General features: G+C 40.1%; 1 pseudogene; it reads right to left on the bottom strand.

Moving 5' to 3' along the window:
* Positions 1 to 33: 33 nt before the first annotated feature.
* Positions 34 to 1,383, bottom strand: LOC100139044 (voltage-dependent anion-selective channel protein 3-like; annotated as a pseudogene).
* Positions 1,384 to 18,282: the final 16,899 nt, after the last annotated feature.

Here is an 18,282-nt window from a genome sequence, read left to right as displayed (position 1 = left end):
TAGATGCAGGCTACCTCAGAGCAGCTCCTGACATCAGCCCCTGACCAACTTGCTGACTTGCGAGGGCTTTGGACTTGTCTTTTTTTAATGTTCCAAATGTGATGGGTTTATGATGCAAAACCAAAGATTCAACTACTGCACAGGGACCAGTATGTTACCAGGTCATGAAAAAGTGGTGTGGGACATGCAGGAGGTGATGGACAACCGGAGGGTCGGGTCATCTCCTTTGTAACATGACACTGCATTGTCACGAGGAACACATTGAAAATAACACTGCAGAACTGAACTGAAATGAGACACGAACATGACAACTTTCAGGCATGCCTTCAAGCACCTCCCTGAAGATGGGCTTGGTGTCTAGGCTTCAGAGTGGGGAAGATTACAAATCTTTGGAAGAATAAAAAGTTCACCCTTTTGAAATTTCACAGAAGAATTTAAAAGCCAGAACATACTGGGTTCATTTCTCTTCACGTTCAGGAACAAAAATGATGCTTTATTCAAAACTCCATTAAGCTTCAAGTTCAAATCTCAGCCCGATCTTGTGCCCTCCTGCACTGAAGTTCTTTCCATCGATGAGAGCTGACAGAGTCAGTTTCACTCCTGGTTTGAAGGGTCTGAGTATAGCCCAGTCCAATCAGGCTGGCATTATTTACTTTACCAGAGAGAGAAGTTCTACAGTCCAACTTGTACTCAGCAGACATGCTGATACAGGTGTTCCTGCCGGCTATCTACACAAGGTTTATTGATGTTCTGATCTTCTCATTCACCTTCTGGTAGACCAACCCTCCAAATTCAGTGTCATAGTTCATGTAAGGGTGCAGCTAGAAGTCTGAAGCCTTGTAACCCAGAGTGAAATTACTCTGTGACAGTTTGGATTTGGCTGTGTCAAAACTCATGTGATAGCCAGCAAGCCAACCTTCAAAGATCAACACAGCTCAGTCATAGATAACTTGTCCAGAAATATCTATACCAACATTATTGCCAAGATGGAAACAAGCCCACTTATAGGAGGCCTTCAATTTCCTGCTCTTCTTTCCTATGTTTGATATAAACAATCTTTTTTCCAACTTGTACTCCAAAGAGATTTCTGTCCCAAGAGTACTGTCTGTGTTTCACTCTTGGGTGAAGGTCAGTCCACAATTACAGATCTTGTATTTGGTCTCTAGGTTGCCTGATGCTTTCCCTGAATCAGTGTAAGTAAGCAAGGCCAGAAGTAGGAAATTCCACTCCACTACATGACCTGGTTCTCTGATCTTTTTCAGTCATGCCAAATCCATATCCTCTGTTGAAGGCATTGTCGGTAGTCTTTAATGGGTCATAGTAAGTTGGGGTGTTATACATATCTCCTACTGAAGGGCCTGTCTACTCCACCAGGGCACGGCTGAAGGTCTTCTGCAGACCACTGATCTGACCTTGTCTTAAATATAATGTGATGGCTTCATGAAGGATTGAGGTTTCCAAGGTTTCCCTAATTCATTTTCTCTTGATATTCAGGGGAGACATGCTCTGAGGTCACTTTCAAACTTGCAAATACTATGGTAATGTAATTTCCTCATAAAACACGGTAAATTAGCACTTAATAAGTAATTCCCTTTGATTCTTAAGAATTCCATAGATACATGACTGAGATAAGAAAAAGTTGTTAAATTCCTCCATTAAAATAAGCTCTACCCTACATCATTTGTTTAGTGACACTAAGAGCTTACATTTCTAAAAATAAGGTGAAAGTGTTGAAAGTGCTAGTTGCTCAGTAGTGTCCAACCCTTTGCAACCCAATGGACTATAGCCCACCAGGCTCCTCTGTCCATGAGATTTCCCAAGCAAGAATACTGGAGTGAGCTTCCAGGGGATCTTTCCAACTCAGGGATCGAAGCTGGGTCTCCTGCATTACAAGCAGATTCTTTACCATCTGAGCCACCAGGGAAGTCCCAAAATAAGGTGAAGACAATGACAATTTTTAAGCAATACCTCAGGAGAGTTACTGATTACATGGAGGTGCATCCTCTGAGTTACCGACAAAAAGACACTCCCCTCATACTGACCTTGTAGCAGATATCAGTATCAAATTTGTGCTTCAGCAAAATTATAAATCCATAATAATACAAATCTTTAAGACTGTTCAAAGATTGGGAAATAGTATCAATGTTTAGAGTCATTAAAAGTGATTGGATTTCATCTCTTGTGCTCACTTCTACAGACTCATAATGGCTTCCCAGGGTGTCAGGCTAAGAACTGTGAGGTCATATCAGGGTTCAGTGGGAAAGAGTGCAGGGATTGATTACAAATGCCTGCCTTGGGTTCAGGTGGAGGCAGCAGCATCAGCCATATTGTTTCTATAATCCAGGTTAAAGTTTCTTGAAAAGCAATTAGAACATTATCAGGCTTCATAAATTGTACCAGTGTTTTCTTAGGTCAGTCTCCCAAGGCAATAAAAATTAAAAAAAAATAAACAAATGGGCAAACTTACAAGTTTTGCACAGCAAAGGAGACTATGAACAAAATGAAAAAACAACTTACATACTGGGAGAAAATATTTGCAAATTATGTGACTGACAAGGGCTTAGTTTCCAAAATATACAAACACCTCATATAATGCAACAACAACAAAACACAACTCAATCGAAAAATGGGCAGAAGGCCTAAATAGACATTTCTCCAAAGAAGACATACATTTGGCAAATAGGCATATGAAAAGATGCTTGACATCACTAATTGTTAGAGAAATGCAAATCAAAATTATTAATACAATGAGATACCATCTCACACCAGTCAGAATGGCCAACATTAAAAAGTCTACAAATGTGTATGGAAATACAAAAAAACCTTGAATAGCCAAAGCAATCTTGAGAAAGAAGAATGGAACTGGAGAAATCAACCTGCCTGACTTCAGGCTCTACTACAAAGCAACAGTCATCAAGACAGCATGGTACTGGCACAAAGACAGAAACATAGATCAATGGAAAAAAATAGAAAGCCCAGAGACGAATCCACACACCTATGGACACCTAATCTTTGACAAAGGAGGCAAGAATATACAATGGAGAAAAGATAATCTCTTTAAACAAGTGGTGCTGGGAAAATTGGTCAACCACTTGTAAAAGAATGAACCTAGAACATTTTCTAACAGCATACACAAAAATAAACTCAAAATGGATTAAAGATCTAAATGTATGACAGAAACTATAAAACTCCTAGAGGAAAACACAGGCAAAACACTCTCTGACGTAAATCATAGCAGGATCCTCTATGACCCACCTTCCAGAGTAATGGAAATAAAAGCAAAAATAAACAAATGGGACCTAATTAAACTTAAAAGCTTTTGCACAACAAAGGAAACTATAAGTAAGGTGAAGCCTTCAGAATGGGAGAAAATAATAGCAAATGAAGCAACTGACAAAGAATTAATCTCAAAAATATACAAGCAACTCCTGCAGCTCAATTCCAGAAAAATAAGCTACCCAATCAAAAAATGGGCCAAAGAACTAAACAGACATTTCTCCAAAGACGATATATAGATGGCTAACAAACACATGAAAAGATGCTCAACATCACTCATTATCCTGCTAAGTTACGTCAGTCGTGTCCAATTCTGTGCAACCCCATAGACGGCAGCCCACAAGGCTCCCCCGTCCCTAGGATTCTCCAGGCAAGAACACTGGAGTGGGTTGCCATTTCCTTCTCCAGTGCATGAAAGTGAAAAGTGAAAGTGGAGTTGCTCAGTCCTGTCCAACTCTTAGCGACCCCATGGACTGCAGCCCACCAGGCTCCTCCGTCCATGGGATTTTCCAGGCAAGAGTACAGGAGTGGGGTGCCATTGCCTTCTCCTCACTCATTATCAGAGAAATGCAAATCAAAACCACAATGAGGTACCATCTTACACCGGTCAGAGTCAAGAAGTCTACAAGGAATAAATGCTGGAGAGGGTACGGAGAAAAAGGAACCCTCAACATTCCCTCTGTTGGTGGGAATGTGAACTAGTACAGCCACTATGGAGAACAGTGTGGAGATTCCTTAAAAAACTGGAAATAGAACTGCCATATGACCCAGCAATCCCACTGCTGGGCATACACACCAAGGAAACCAGAATAGAAAGAGACGAGTATACCCCAGTGTTCATTGCAGCACTGTTTATAATAGCCAGGACATGGAAGCAACCTGGATGTCCATCAGCAGAGGAATGGATAAGAAAGCTGTGGTACATATACACAATGGAATATTACTCAGCTATTAAAAAGAATGCATTTCAATCCATTCTAATGAGGTGGATGAAACTGGTGCCTTTATACAGAGCGAAGTAAGTCAGAAAGAAAAACATCAATACAGTATAATAACGCATATATATGGAATTTAGAAAGATGGTAATGATGACCCTATATGCAAGACAGCCAAAAGAGACACAGATGTAAAGAACAGACTTTTGGACTCTGTGGGAGAAGGCGAGAATAGGATGATTTGAGAGAATAGTATTGAAACATGTATATTATCATATGTGACATAGATCGCCATTCCAGGTTCAGTGCATGAGACTGGGTGCTCGGGGCTGGTGCACTGGGATGACCCTGAGGGATGGGATGGGGAGGGAGGTGGGAGAAAGGGTCAGGATGGGGAACACATGTGCACCCATGGCTGATTCATGTGACTGTATGGCAAAAACCACCACAATATTGTAAAGTAATTAGCTTCCAATTAAAAAAAAAAGTCTACAAATGACAAATGCTAGAGAGGGTGTGGAGAAAAGATAACCTTCCTACACTGTTGGTGGGACCAGAAGTTGGTGCAGCCACTGTGGAAAACAGTATGAAGATTTCTCAGAAAACTAAAAATAGAATTGCCATATGACCCAGCAATCCCACTCCTGGACATACATCCAGATAAAACTCTAAGTCAAAAAGATACATGCACCCCTATGGTCACAACAGCACTATTTATAACAGTGAAGACATGGAAGCAATCTAAATGTCCATCAACAGATGAATGGATACAGAAGATGTGGTACATATATGCAATGGAATACTACTCAGCCATTAAAAGACAACAAAGTAATGCCATTTGCAGCAAACTGAATGCCACTAGAGATAATCACACTAAGTGAAGTAAAAAAGAGAAAAACCGTATGATATCACTAACGTGGAATCTACAATGTGACAGAAATGAACCTATCTTTAAAAAAGAAACAGAATCACAGACATAGAGAACAGACTGGTAGTTGCCAAGCAGAAGAGAGAGATTGGGAGGTTGGGATTAGCAGATGTAAGCTTTTATATAGAGAATGGATAAACAACAAGGTCCTACTGTATAGTACAGAGACCTATATTCAAAGTCCTATGATAAGCCATAAAACACTTTAAAATGTATATATGCATAACTGAATCACTTTGCTATACAGCAGAAATTAACACGGCATTATAAATCAACTATACTTCAATAAAATATTGATCAAAAAAAGAACATTGTCAGGTCTGATTCCATAATTCCAATTACTCTTAACTTCAGGATTAATTTCTTTCTTTTATCCATGTACATTTCTTGAGCACATTCCATGTATGAGGTGTACCGTTAGGCACTGTGAAAATTAAAAAGTGAATCGGTCTCTCATCCAACCCACAAAGAAGTAGTTAATAAAAGAGAAAGACGTGTGTGTGTTTAGGGTATGAAGTGATAAAATGCTGCATGAAGAGTTAGAGAAGGAGAAGGGCTGGAGGCGCATCAGTGGTAGGGAGGGGTACTTTGAGAGAGGCGTGCTGGTGAGGGTGTGGCAGGGAAGCCTTGCAGTGATGTGAGACTGTTGGAATGGATTCTAGGGGAAGGCTACTTCAAACTGAGTTGCCAGAAAGAGTGGAAGCACCAGAGTGGAAAGCTGACGGTGGTGGGTGACCGACTGACTGATGAGGATATGGAGCTGCTTTTTATCCCAGCTTCCCCCACAGAGCAAGCAGGGTGCCTGTTGGGCTTCTTTAGATGGTATGCTGACATGACTGACACCCATTTCTATAAGGGTTGTTCAGGTCCGGGGAAAACCTGCTCTCTGGAAATATCATCTTTCATCACCATTGGAAGCGGGACATAGAACAGATGTCTTCAGTAAAGGACAGGCCTCACTGGTGTCTCACACTGTACATTGTTTATTGTAAATCTAAGGGGACTGACGAAGGTTCCATCTTTATTCTCTGAACTACACACCGAGTCATCAAATGCGACCAACGAAGAACATTCCTGATGTAGTATTATTCCTTTACCTGGATAAGCTGTTGATTTACTGAAAATATTTGCCAGAATAGATTAAAACTGAAAATAGAGGATCACCCCTCACATGCTCTTATGTCATGATGTATATAAGCATACATTATAAACATGAGATAGCATTTCATTCAATTTCTTTTTTAAATACTTCAAAAATCAAACAACGCTATTGGCTTTACTTTAAAATAAAGAAACCAGAAAAGAAAATCATTTTTCAGCTACACGCAGAAAACTGTAAAGGGCCAGTCCAGGTAAAGAAGTACCAAGAAATAGATTTGTCCGTAAAATTAGGATGTGCATTTTAAAGCTAAGAAGGGAGAAAGGAATTTAAATAAATCTAACATCCTTGTAAAATTTAGAATGCATGTCCAGAACAGGAAGGATAACTTGCATGCCAGGGGACTTCTCAGGCCTTCACTTACTTATGGCTTGGCTTGTCACTATCTTCTAAGCAAACCTAAAACACAGAAGGTGATACTGTGATACTGAGTAAGTTCCATCAGGTCCAAAGCTACAGGCAAGCTGATTGTTCACGTCCCTCCCCAGCCCCTCCTACTTCCCTCTTTCCACCCCATGCCCTTCTCTGGAGTTTTTATGGGCAGCCTTAGATCTATATTTATCCACTATATTTAGTGAGTTTGATTATGCATAGCCTAAATTCAGATCTGAGATGACGATCCAGATTTTTGTTCACTGAAAGAACTTTTTTTTTTTTTTTAAATAGGTTTATAGCAAAGACTAAGCACTGACTTATTTCTCTCTTTTCTTGCTTTTCAATAGGCTCGTTTTGGCTCAGAGCCCTTCCTGTTCTCTTCTAGAAAGCTCTGTGTGCACACCTGCCCAGGCCACTTCCTTCCGGATATTTACCTGGCCACTCTCCTGCTACCTCTTTGAAGAGGCCTTGAAGATCACCCCACATAAATGACACCCACCCCCAGTCCCTGGCCTTGCCACGGTCCAATAGGTCACCCTGTCCATCTGTTTACTGCTATCTTTTTTTCATTCTTCTAAGTTTTTGTATAATTGAAATATTTTTATAGATATAGTAAAGTTCACCCTTTTTAGTGTCCAGTTCTGTAAGTTTTGACAAACACATAAAGACACACTGCCACAACCACAGTCAAGATTTAGAAAAATTCCAGCACCCTGCACAACATTCCTATGCCCCCTTTATAGTGAACCCTCTCCCAGCCGCAGTCCTCATCTGTTTCCTTATCTAGTGTTTCCTTTGTCAGAATGTCACAGAAATGGAGTCATGGAGTACGTAACCTTTTGAGTCTGGCTTTTTCACTTAGCATAAAGTATTTGAGACTTAAGTGTATCATTACATCTGTCAGTACTTCGTTTCTTTTGATTGCTGAAAATGACTCCATTGTATGGATGTTATTCATTCTCCATTTGAAAACCATTCGTTTCGAATTTTTCGTGATTATAAGATACAGTAAACATTCAAATATAGTTCTCGTTTCACTTGCGTAAATATCCAGAAGTGGGATTGCTGGGTGATATAGTAAGTGAATATTTAACTACAGAAAATACTACTCAACTGTTTTTCAAAGCAGCTGTACTGTTTCGTATTCTGACCAGCAATGAGTAAGAGTTCCAGCATCTTCCTCAGTGCTTGGTATTTTATTCCAGCCATTCTAAGAGCTGCACAGTAGAATGTCACTGTGGTTACAGTTTGCATTTTCCCTAATGACTAATTATGCTGAACATCTTTTCATGTACATATTTAATATTATATCTTTTCCCTTTGGAATTAATTTTTAGAGATGGTGTGAGATATGGAAGGAAGTTTGTGTTTCTAGCACCTAACATGTAACACTGCCATTACAAACTGCTGTAGGTAAGACTTTGTGCTCAAAGTATGAGGGGATGCAGACAAAGAAGATAGTAACTAATAATAACTGAGACAGAGCCATCCAGGTGCCCTAAAAGTGGTAGCTGCACACGGCTCTTTAGGTGATGTGGGAGGGGCACCTCGGTCAGCCTCAGGGCTGGAAGACTTCTCTGAAGAGAGCAAGCTTAATCAAAGTCTCAGGTTTCAATAGGAAACCTTGGGTCCCAGCTCCTCTTGGTGGGGCTTGGCAATCCTGTACCACAGAGCTCTCTCTCTCCTGGTGCTCTTCTGCTGTTTCTGGATTTGGGGTCCCATGGTGGTGGGATTACAGATTAACACTGTGATGGCAACCTCTACTTCTCCTTCACGCCACTTACGATGACATCATTAATTATGCAGTTAAGTATTTAACACCCACTTCTCTCCCACTACGAGGGCTTCCTGGGGCCCAGGGCTGCACCTGCCCTGGTCACAGCCGCACTTCCACAACCCAGCACAGCGAGTGGCCCAGCCAGGTCCTGGGACAGAGTGGGACCCAAAGGATGAAGGACCAATCTCACAGTTCCTGGAAAAATCGACTAGGTTACTGGAGAGTTTTCCCTCCCTGGTGGGGTAGTTTTGTACCTTTGCTCACTTTTAGAACCAGCTGTTAGCTCTTTATTTTCAAATTACTAAAATAATTAATAGTCAAAATAAAGGTCCCCCCACCCTGTCCAAGAGAAAACAAACTTTCACATTGTATATAATGGTGGGTGCTCATGCCTTAAGTAATCAATCTGTTGATCCTGGGATGTTTTCAGCATGTCACTGGTGGTCAGATGGCATTGGGGATTTGCCAAAACAAAAAATCTTTCGTCAGAAAGGTCTATTGTGCCCTAAGAATGGGTAGAACAAAAAGCAAATGGAGAGAAAGTTATTTTGAAGCTACATTACCTATCATTCCTCCACGTAATGCCATTCATTTTAATTCTCCTCAGTATTCACATACAACACACACACATACACACCCTTGGGCTGCTTCTCATTGATGCAGGGAAGCAGAAGGAAATGATCACTTTGGAACATTCAACCGAGCATCTACTACGTACCAAGTACTCGTCCAAGAGTCTCACTTAGCCCACACCTCCACTGAGGATGCTGAGGCCTAGACAGCAGGAAGTGGACGGTAAAGAAATAGAATCAAGCTCTGGAATTTCCAGGGGAGTCACATTTTTAAGCACAACATTGGCTTAATTAAATACATGAGTCAGACTTGCTGCTGAGTTGGGGAAAAGGGGAACAGGTATGGCACCACCGCTGGCTCCGCAGTCTGTCTGTCTGACAGGGCCGGGGCCATCTTCAGCATCACCAGACCTGTGACGAACTCTCACGTTGACCTTGTGGCCACTGTGTCTATGTCATCCTGCAAAGCAGGGGCTGGTCAAGGCTCAGGTCTTCTCCGTACGGTTTTCTGGTTCAGATTTTGTTCTTGTGTGATGAAGTGTAAGTGGGACTCAGGGTTACCAGTTGACATGGTTCTTGTATTCAAAAGGGTAGGTTTTTCTAAAACCCTACAAAAATTCATTTTTTTCCCCAAAACCCAAATGATTATGTTTGGAATGAACTACAAGTCAACATCTATTTACTCACAGAGAGAACTGGTGAGCAGAGAACAGGAAGAAAAGAAAGTGGCATTTATTGAGCACCAATTATGTGAATTATTAAGTATCTGGACATGTTATAGAAATCTTTGCAATTGTCCAGTGAAGTATGTTGTTTATCCCATTTTACAGATGAGAAAACTGAGGCCTAGGAACATTTAATAGTACAAGTAAGTAGTCAATCTGTTCTCTCTTGAGGCTAAAACCTACACCCTTTGCTTTACATGGCAGGACTATGCAAGGGGATGGGAGTGAGGATTTCTCCCTTCTCATGGAATTAGAGATAGACCTCTATCCCTAGTTGGCAATAGGTTTCAAAGAGTCATACCACGTGTGACAGCCTGTTCACAATGTACACAGTTATAGCCTCACCTGTTTTATTTCCTTCCCTGCTTCAAGGTCAACATCTCATTTTCCCAGCGTTGCCAAAGAGTTCTTGGTTTGGTTTCTTGAGTTTCCTCTTCTCTTCAAGTTTTTCAATATTATACAGACATGATGCTCTGAATTAAAGCCTTGGAAAGACATTAAAATATGGGGGGGAAGTCACTTTCTAGCCAGTAGCTTTATTTGTGTGCTTGACTTCATGTATGGATTTTTAATTCACTCATATTGAATAGATACAAAGATGTGGAGTTTTTCCAGAAGCATTTGTTGTATCCAACTCATTGTGGCAAGTTCTTCATATCAGACAAAATCTGCATAGCTCAAAGAGAGTTATGCCCTGACTCACATGATCTCAAAAAACATTCCAAAAATGGACCTTAAGTGGACTCATGTTTTAGGTGTTTTGGAATCACTGCTACATAAAATCATCCCATAGTGAATGAAGGTCAAAGGAGATTAAACTCTACATTTTGCATATGGGAAAACCAATGCCAGAAGGAAAGTGACTTTGCCTGAGGTTACACAGCTCATTATAGCTCAGCTAGAAGGAGAATTCACTTTGTAGGACTCTCCTGCACTCTCTGTTTTGAGATCGGATTACTATATATTGAATTCTGTTTAATGGAACATAAAACACTCAACTACATATCAGAATACAAGTCTCCTTAGAGAGGGAAGGATAGATGCTTTTTCTCCTCTTAGGGAAGACAGATTATTCTAAAGCTCTTTACCTTGTCATATGGGCAATTGAGATTCACACCTATATACATAGGTGTGAAATAGATGAGGGATTTCTTACCTAAAGAAAGGATTCTTTAAATTGAGGGTGTTCCCAGACCTGAAGCCTGTCTGGTTTACCAGCACCATGATCTGAATGTCACAGCTCTGTCTGCAAGGCAGGAAAAAAAACACATCATCTCACAAGGCTGGTGTCAGCCAGTCACATACATTAAGGGCATCTTCTACACATGCCTACTTCATGAAGGTTTTAAGAGTATGGGCTGGACATCTTATATGTGTCTACATCTGTTTAAACTTCCCTGGTGTCTCAGATGGTAAAGAATATGCCTGCAATGCAGGAGTCGAGTGTTTAATCCTGGGGTTGGTAAGATCCCCTTGAAAAGAGAATGGCTACCAACTCCAGTATTTTTGCCTGGAGAATTCCATGGACAAAGGTGCCTGGTAGGCTACAGTCCATGGGGTTGCAAAGAGTCAGACATGACTGAGTGACTAACACTTTTTGTTTTCAACATTAGTAGAGGCAACTGAAGGCTTGTTTGCTTGCAAATTGTTTGTTACAAAAGTTTGATACCTGTAATTTCTTGGTTTAAATATTGGAAATGTAATGGTGTTTCTGGTTGGTTAAAGTGATTTGTTTTTTTTTTTTTTTTTTTTAAAGCTTTACCAATATCAATGGCAGAAATGGCTTTACATAACAGAGACTCTTTATGGGTCACCACTGACGTACCAAAACAATCCTAATCATGTAAGAATTGGCTAAGCTAGTATCTCAAACGGACAAAAAGCAGCTAACAAATATGACTGATTTAATTTAAGATACCCCAGATGAAGGCTTAAGTAATTACAAGAAATGGCTAATAATAGCAAGTAGTATGCTATACCCTTAAGGACTAATCTGAAGGGGTGTGATTTGGGGATTTTAATTATTCATTCTTAAGAATATATGTATTTCTTTTGGTTATAAAAGTGTCACATATTCGCTGTAGAAAAATAAAGAAACGTTGAAATAAAATAAAATAATCCATAATATTATTAGACAGATTCTTTCAACTAACATTGTATAATATTTCCCTTCTGTGTATTTTTCACTCTATGTATTTATAAATGTAAATTTTTAGTAAAATGGTGCTTAAGTATTCCTTCATCTCTCTTTATTTAATGTTAGCAGTTATTCTATAATTCTTAACAATGAACTTTTCAATGGTATAATGTGGGTATAGCACAATTTAGCAATTCTTCATTATTAAATATTTATGCTTTTAAAATAACATATTATTACTTATGGTAACAAATATCTGGTTTTATGACAGAAATTCTGCTGTAAAAGACATTCTTATAATACATCTTTATGTGCTATCAAGGATTATAGTTTTTGGAATAAATTCTTAGAGGCAGACTCACCAGGCTAAAGCATATAAGGCATATTTAAGGTTCCCAATACCTGCTGCTAAAATGTCTTCCAGAAAGTGCACCAAATTACTTCTTCACCTACAAAGTATAAAAGTGCTAATTTCATTATACCTTTCCCAATCTTTAATATTTAAATGTTTGGGATTAGAATATTATTATCTGAATTTGAATTTCCTTCATAACTAGGCTTCCTTTTTAAATTCCACAAGTTAGCAAGGGACATACTTCCCTCCTACCAATAGTGGCCTGGGTAGGTTTAAATCCAACATCAAATTCTGTGAAACCAGCAACTCAAGGTCTAGCTTTTATTGAGGACAAACAAGAGGAAGATATATTCCAAATGGTTCCAAATTGGGCAAGGAGTACGTCAAGGATGTATACCGTCACCCTGCTTATTTAAATTATATGCAGAGTACATCATGCAAAATGCTGGCCTGGATGAGCACAAGCTGGAGTCAAGATTGCCGGGAGAAATAACAATAACCTTAGACACACAGATGATACCACCCTTATGGCAAAAACTGAAGAACTAAAGAGCTCCAGATGAAAGTGAAAGAGGAGAGTGAAAAGTTGGCTTAAAACTCAACATTAAAAAAACTAAGATCATGACATCCAGTCCCATCACTTCATGGCAAATAGATGGGAAAACAATGGAAACAGTGACAGACTTTATTTTCTTGGGCTCCAAAATCACTGCAGATGGTGACTGCAGCCATGAAATTAAAAGACGCTTGCTCCCTGAAAGCAAAGCTATGACCCTGGAAGCAAAGCTATGACCCTGGAAGCAAAGCTATGACCCTTGCTCCCTGGAAGCAAAGCTATGACCAATCTAGTCAGCTTATTAAAAAGCAGAGATATTTAAAAAAAAAATAAAAAGCAGAGATATTACTTTACCGACAAAGGTCTGTCTAGTCAAAGCTATGGCTTTTCCAGTAGTCATGAATGGATGTGAGAGTTGGACCATAAAGAAAGTTGAGCACCAAAGAATAGATGCTTTTGAACTGTGGTGTTGGAGAAGACTCTTAAGAGTCCTTTGGCCTGTACGGAGATCAAAACAGTCAATCCTAGAGGAAATCAGTCCTGAATATTCATTGGAAGGACTGATGCTAAACTGAAACTCCAATGCTTTGGCCACCTGATATGAAGAACTAACTCTTTGGAAAAGACCCTGATGCCAGGAAAGATTGTAGGCAGGAGTAGAAGGGGATGACAGAGGATGAAATGGTTGGATGGAACACCAACTTGATGGAAATGAGTTTGAGCAAGCTCCGGGAGTTGGTGATGGACAGGGAGGCCTGGCATGCTGCAGTCCATGGGGTTGCAAAGAGTCAGACACTACTGAGCAACTGAACTGAACTGATAGCTAGAGATTAAAAAAAAGAAATAAGTAATGTCCTTTGAGGGCTTCAAGGGGGCTCAGTAGTAAAGAATCCACTTCCTGGCTATAGTCCATGAAATGGTAAGAGAGTCAGACACGACTTAGGGACTCAATAACAATAACAATGTCCTTTCCTATTTCAACTCATGTAACTGACTTGGAATTCTTTTTGTTTTAAAATGTTTCTTCCTGACACTCACATCCTGCAGTGCACTTCATTTATGATACTTGAGGGCAGATTTGAAGAGAACCAGACACTGAGACAGTGAGTTCTTTAGGAACAAGGTTTATAAAGCAATCAATAATGTATTATTTTCCAAGACTGCATCTACAGGATCTTAAATAACTATTCAGTGTTTTGAATCAGTTATTTGCCAATGTACATTAAAAGAAAATGCAAAAAAAAAAAAAAAATAAAAAAAGAAAAGAAAATGCAACCTAATTCCTTGCCAGAGTTACTCATTTAAAATCTTATGTGGGGGAGGAGCTAAGATGGCGGAGGAGTAGGACGGGGAGAACACTTTCTCCCCCACAAATTCATCAAAAGAACATTTAAACGCCAAGTAAATTGCACAAAACAACTTCTGAATGCCAGCAGAGGACATCAGGCACCCAGAAAAGCAACCCAAGTCTTCGAAAGGAGGTAGGAAAAAATATAAAAGACAAAAAAATAGACAAAAGAGGGAGGGACAGAGTTCCGTCCTGGGAAGGGAGTCTTAAAAAGAGAGAAGTTTCCAAACACCAGGAAACCTTCTCACTGCCGAATCTAGCCAAGCCTTGGAAGCACAGAGGGCAACATAACAGGGAGGAAAAATAAATAAACAATTAAAACCCGCCGATTGCGAGCCCTACAGTAACTCCCCCAGCGGAGAAGCAGTGCAGACGCCTGCACACGCCACTAGCAGGTGGGGGCTGGGCAGGGAGGCGCAGCGCGGGCTGCATCGCTTAGAGTAAGGATCTAACCTGAATACCCCCAGCGCTATCTGAGCGAAATAATTTGGGCTAGCAAACCAGACTGTGGGATATCTACCACGTGAAAAGCCAGCCGTAACCTAAGACACTGCCAGGCCCGCGCACGGAACAAAGGACTGAACAGAGATAGCTGGTTGCAGACCTTCCCCCTCCGGTGACAGGCAGCCAGAGCCGGAAGAGGGCAATCGCAGCCCCAGAGAGACATTATCTATAAAACTGTAAGCAGGCTTCTTTGCTAACTAAAACTTCTTGGGGGTCTGGATGGTCAACATCTGCCTGAGAAGGTGTGCCGGTTGTACACCCAGATAACCGAGCGGTGGGGAGGTGATAAATCGCAGCAATCGCGCTTGCCAAACACTTCATCACCTGAGCTGCTCGGACCTGGGAAGGGCACAAAACGCAGGCCCAACCGAGTCTGCGCCTCTGAGGACTACCCGAGTGCCGGAACCTGAGCGGCTTGGACCTGGGAGGTGCATGCAACCCAGGGCCGGCCTCGGATGGTTCTCAGTGGAGCAACCTAGAGCCTGAGCAGTGTGGGCAGGGAGGCTACATGCGCTGTGAGCAGGGGCAGACCCAGTGTGGCTGAGGCACTGCGAGCACACGCCAGTGTTATTTGTTTGCACTGTCCCTCCCTCCCCACAGGGCAACTGAACAAGTGAGCCTAAAAAAAAAAATTGTCCACCACCGTCCCCTTTGTGTCAGGGTGGAAACCAGACACTGAAGAGACCAGCAAACAGAAGAAGCTATAACAGAGGGAACCGCCTTGGAAGCTACAGGCAATAGATTAAAACCCTGTGGTTAGTACCGAATACATAGGAAGGGGCCTATAGATCTTGAGAAATATAAGTTGGACCAAGGAACTAGCCGAAAATGAACTGACCCCACAATACTCACAACAAAACCAGAGAAAGTCCTAGATATATTTTTACTATTTTTACGATCATTCTTTCTTTTTTTTTTTAATTTTTAAACAATTTTTAAGTCCTCTATTATTCCTTTAATTTTCACTTTTATAACCTACTATTACTTTGCAAAAAAAAAAAAAGACCCTTTTTTTTTTAAAGCAAACTTCATATATATATATTTTTATAATTTTTGTGACCTTGTTTTTCTTTTTTTTCTTTTCTTCTTTTCTTTAACATTGTATTTTTGAAATTCCAATCTCTACTCTAGATTTTTAATTTCAGCTTTTTGGTATTTGTTATCAATTTTGTACCTATATATATTTTTTAAATAATTTTTGTGACTTTTTTTTTTCTCTCTCTTTCTTCCTCTTCTTCTTTTATATAACATTCTATATCTGAAATTCCAAACTCTACTCTAGATTTTTAATTTATGCTTTTTGGTATTTGTTATCAATTTTGTACCTATATTTTCTTTATAATTTTTGCAACTTTGTTTTTTTTTTCCCTCTCTTTCTTTTTCTTCTTCTTTTTTTTAACATTGTATTTTTGAAATTTCAAAATCTACTCTAAATTTTTAACTTTTGCTTTTTGGTATTTGTTATCAACTTTGTACCTATATTTTCTTTATAATTTTTGCGACTTTGTTTTTTTTTTCACTCTCTTTCTTTTCCTTATTCTCTTCTTTAACATTGTATTTTTTAAAATCCAAACTCTACTCTAGATTTTTAATTTTTGCTTTTATGTATTTGTTACCAATTTTGTACCTTTAAGAACCCAATCTTCAGGACCCATTTTTCACTAGGGAGCAAGATTACTGGCTTGACTGCTCTCTCTCCCTTTGTACTCTCCTTTTTCTGCACCAGATCACCTGTGTCTCCTCCCTAACCCCTCTCTACTCCACCCAACTCTGTGAATTGTGTGTTCCAGACGGTGGAGAACTCTTAGGGAACTGATTACTGGCTGGATCTGTCTCCCTCCTTTTCATTCCCCCCTTTTATCCTCCTGGCCACCTCTGTCTCCTTCCTCCTTTTTCTCTTCTCTGTCTAACTCCGTGAACATCTCTGAGTCGTCCAGTTGTGGAGTGCACATAAGGAAGTGATTACTGGCTAGCCCACTCTTTCCTCTATTGATTCCACCTCATCTCATTCGGGTCACCTCTAACTCCCTCCTCCCTCTTCTCTTCTCCATGTAACGCTGTGAACCTCTCTGGGTGACCCTCAAGGTGGAGAAACTTTTCATCTTTAAAGTAGATGTTTTATCAATGGTGCTATATAGAAGGAGAAGTTTTGAAACTACTGTAAAAATAAGACCGATAACTGGAAGCAGGAGGCTTAAGTCCAAACCCTGACTCCAGGGAACATTAATTGACAGGAGCTCATCAAACGCCTCCATACCTACACTGAAACCAAGCACCACACAAGGGCCAACAAGTTCCAGGGCAAGACATACCAAGCAAATTCTCCAGCAACACAGGAACACAGCCCTGAGCTCCAAGATTCAGGCTGCCCAAAGTCACCCCAAAACCATAGACATCTCACAACTCATTACTGGACACTTCATTGCACTCCAGAGAGAAGAAATCCAGCTCCACCCACCAGAACACCGACACAAGCTTCCCTAACCAAGAAACCTTGACAAGGCACCTGTACAAACCCACACACAACAAGGAAACATCACAATAAAGAGAACTCCACGAACTGCCAGAAAGGACACCCCAAACTCAGCAATTTAAACAAGATGAAGAGACAGAGGAATACCCAGCAGATAAAGGAACAGGATAAATGCCCACCAAACCAAACATAAGAGGAAGAGATAGGGAATCTACCTGATAAAGAATTCCAAATAATGATAGTGAAATTGATCCAAAATCTTGAAATCAAAATGGAATCACAGATAAATAGCTTGGAGACAAAGATTGAGAAGATGCAAGAAAGGTTTAATAAGGACCTAGAAGAAATAAAAAAGAGTCAATATATAATGAATAATGCAATAAATGAATTCAAAAACACTCTGGAGGCAACAAATAGTAGAATAACAGAGGCAGAAGATAGGATTAGTGAACTAGAAGATAGAATGGTAGAAATAAATGAATCAGAAAGGAAAAAAGAAAAACGAATTAAAAGAAATGAGGACAATCTCAGAGACCTCCAGGACAATATTAAATGCTACAACATTTGAATCATAGGGGTCCCAGAAGAAGAAGACAAAAAGAAAGACCATGAGAAAATACTTGAGGAGATGATGGTTGAAAACTTCCCTAAAATGGGAAAGGAAATAGTCACTCAAGTCCAAGAAACCCAGAGAGTCCCAAACAGGATAAACCCAAGGCAAAACACCCCAAGACACATATTAATCAAATTAACAAAGATCAAACACAAAGAACAAATATTAAAAGCAGCAAGGGAAAAACAACAAATAACACACAAGGGAATTCCCATAAGGATAACAGCTGATCTTTCAATAGAAACTCTTCAAGCCAGGAGGGAATGGCAAGACATACTTAAAGTGATGAAAGAAAATAACCTACAGCGCAGATTATTGTACCCAGCAAAGATCTCATTCAAATATGAAGGAGAAATCAAAAGCTTTACAGACAAGCAAAAGCTGAGAGAATTCTGCACCACCAAACCAGCTCTCCAACAAATACTAAAGGCTATTCTTTAGACAGGAAACACAAAAACGGTGTATAAATTCGAACCCAAAACAATAAAGAAAATGGCAACGGGATCATACTTATCAATAATTACCTTAAACGTAAATGGGTTGAATGCC

The sequence above is a fragment of the Bos taurus genome, chromosome 8 (assembly GCF_002263795.3).
Source record: "Bos taurus isolate L1 Dominette 01449 registration number 42190680 breed Hereford chromosome 8, ARS-UCD2.0, whole genome shotgun sequence".
In the NCBI taxonomy this organism is placed as follows: domain Eukaryota; kingdom Metazoa; phylum Chordata; class Mammalia; order Artiodactyla; family Bovidae; genus Bos; species Bos taurus.
Note: the sequence above shows the minus strand (reverse complement) of the source record. Positions and strands in the feature narration are given on the sequence as shown.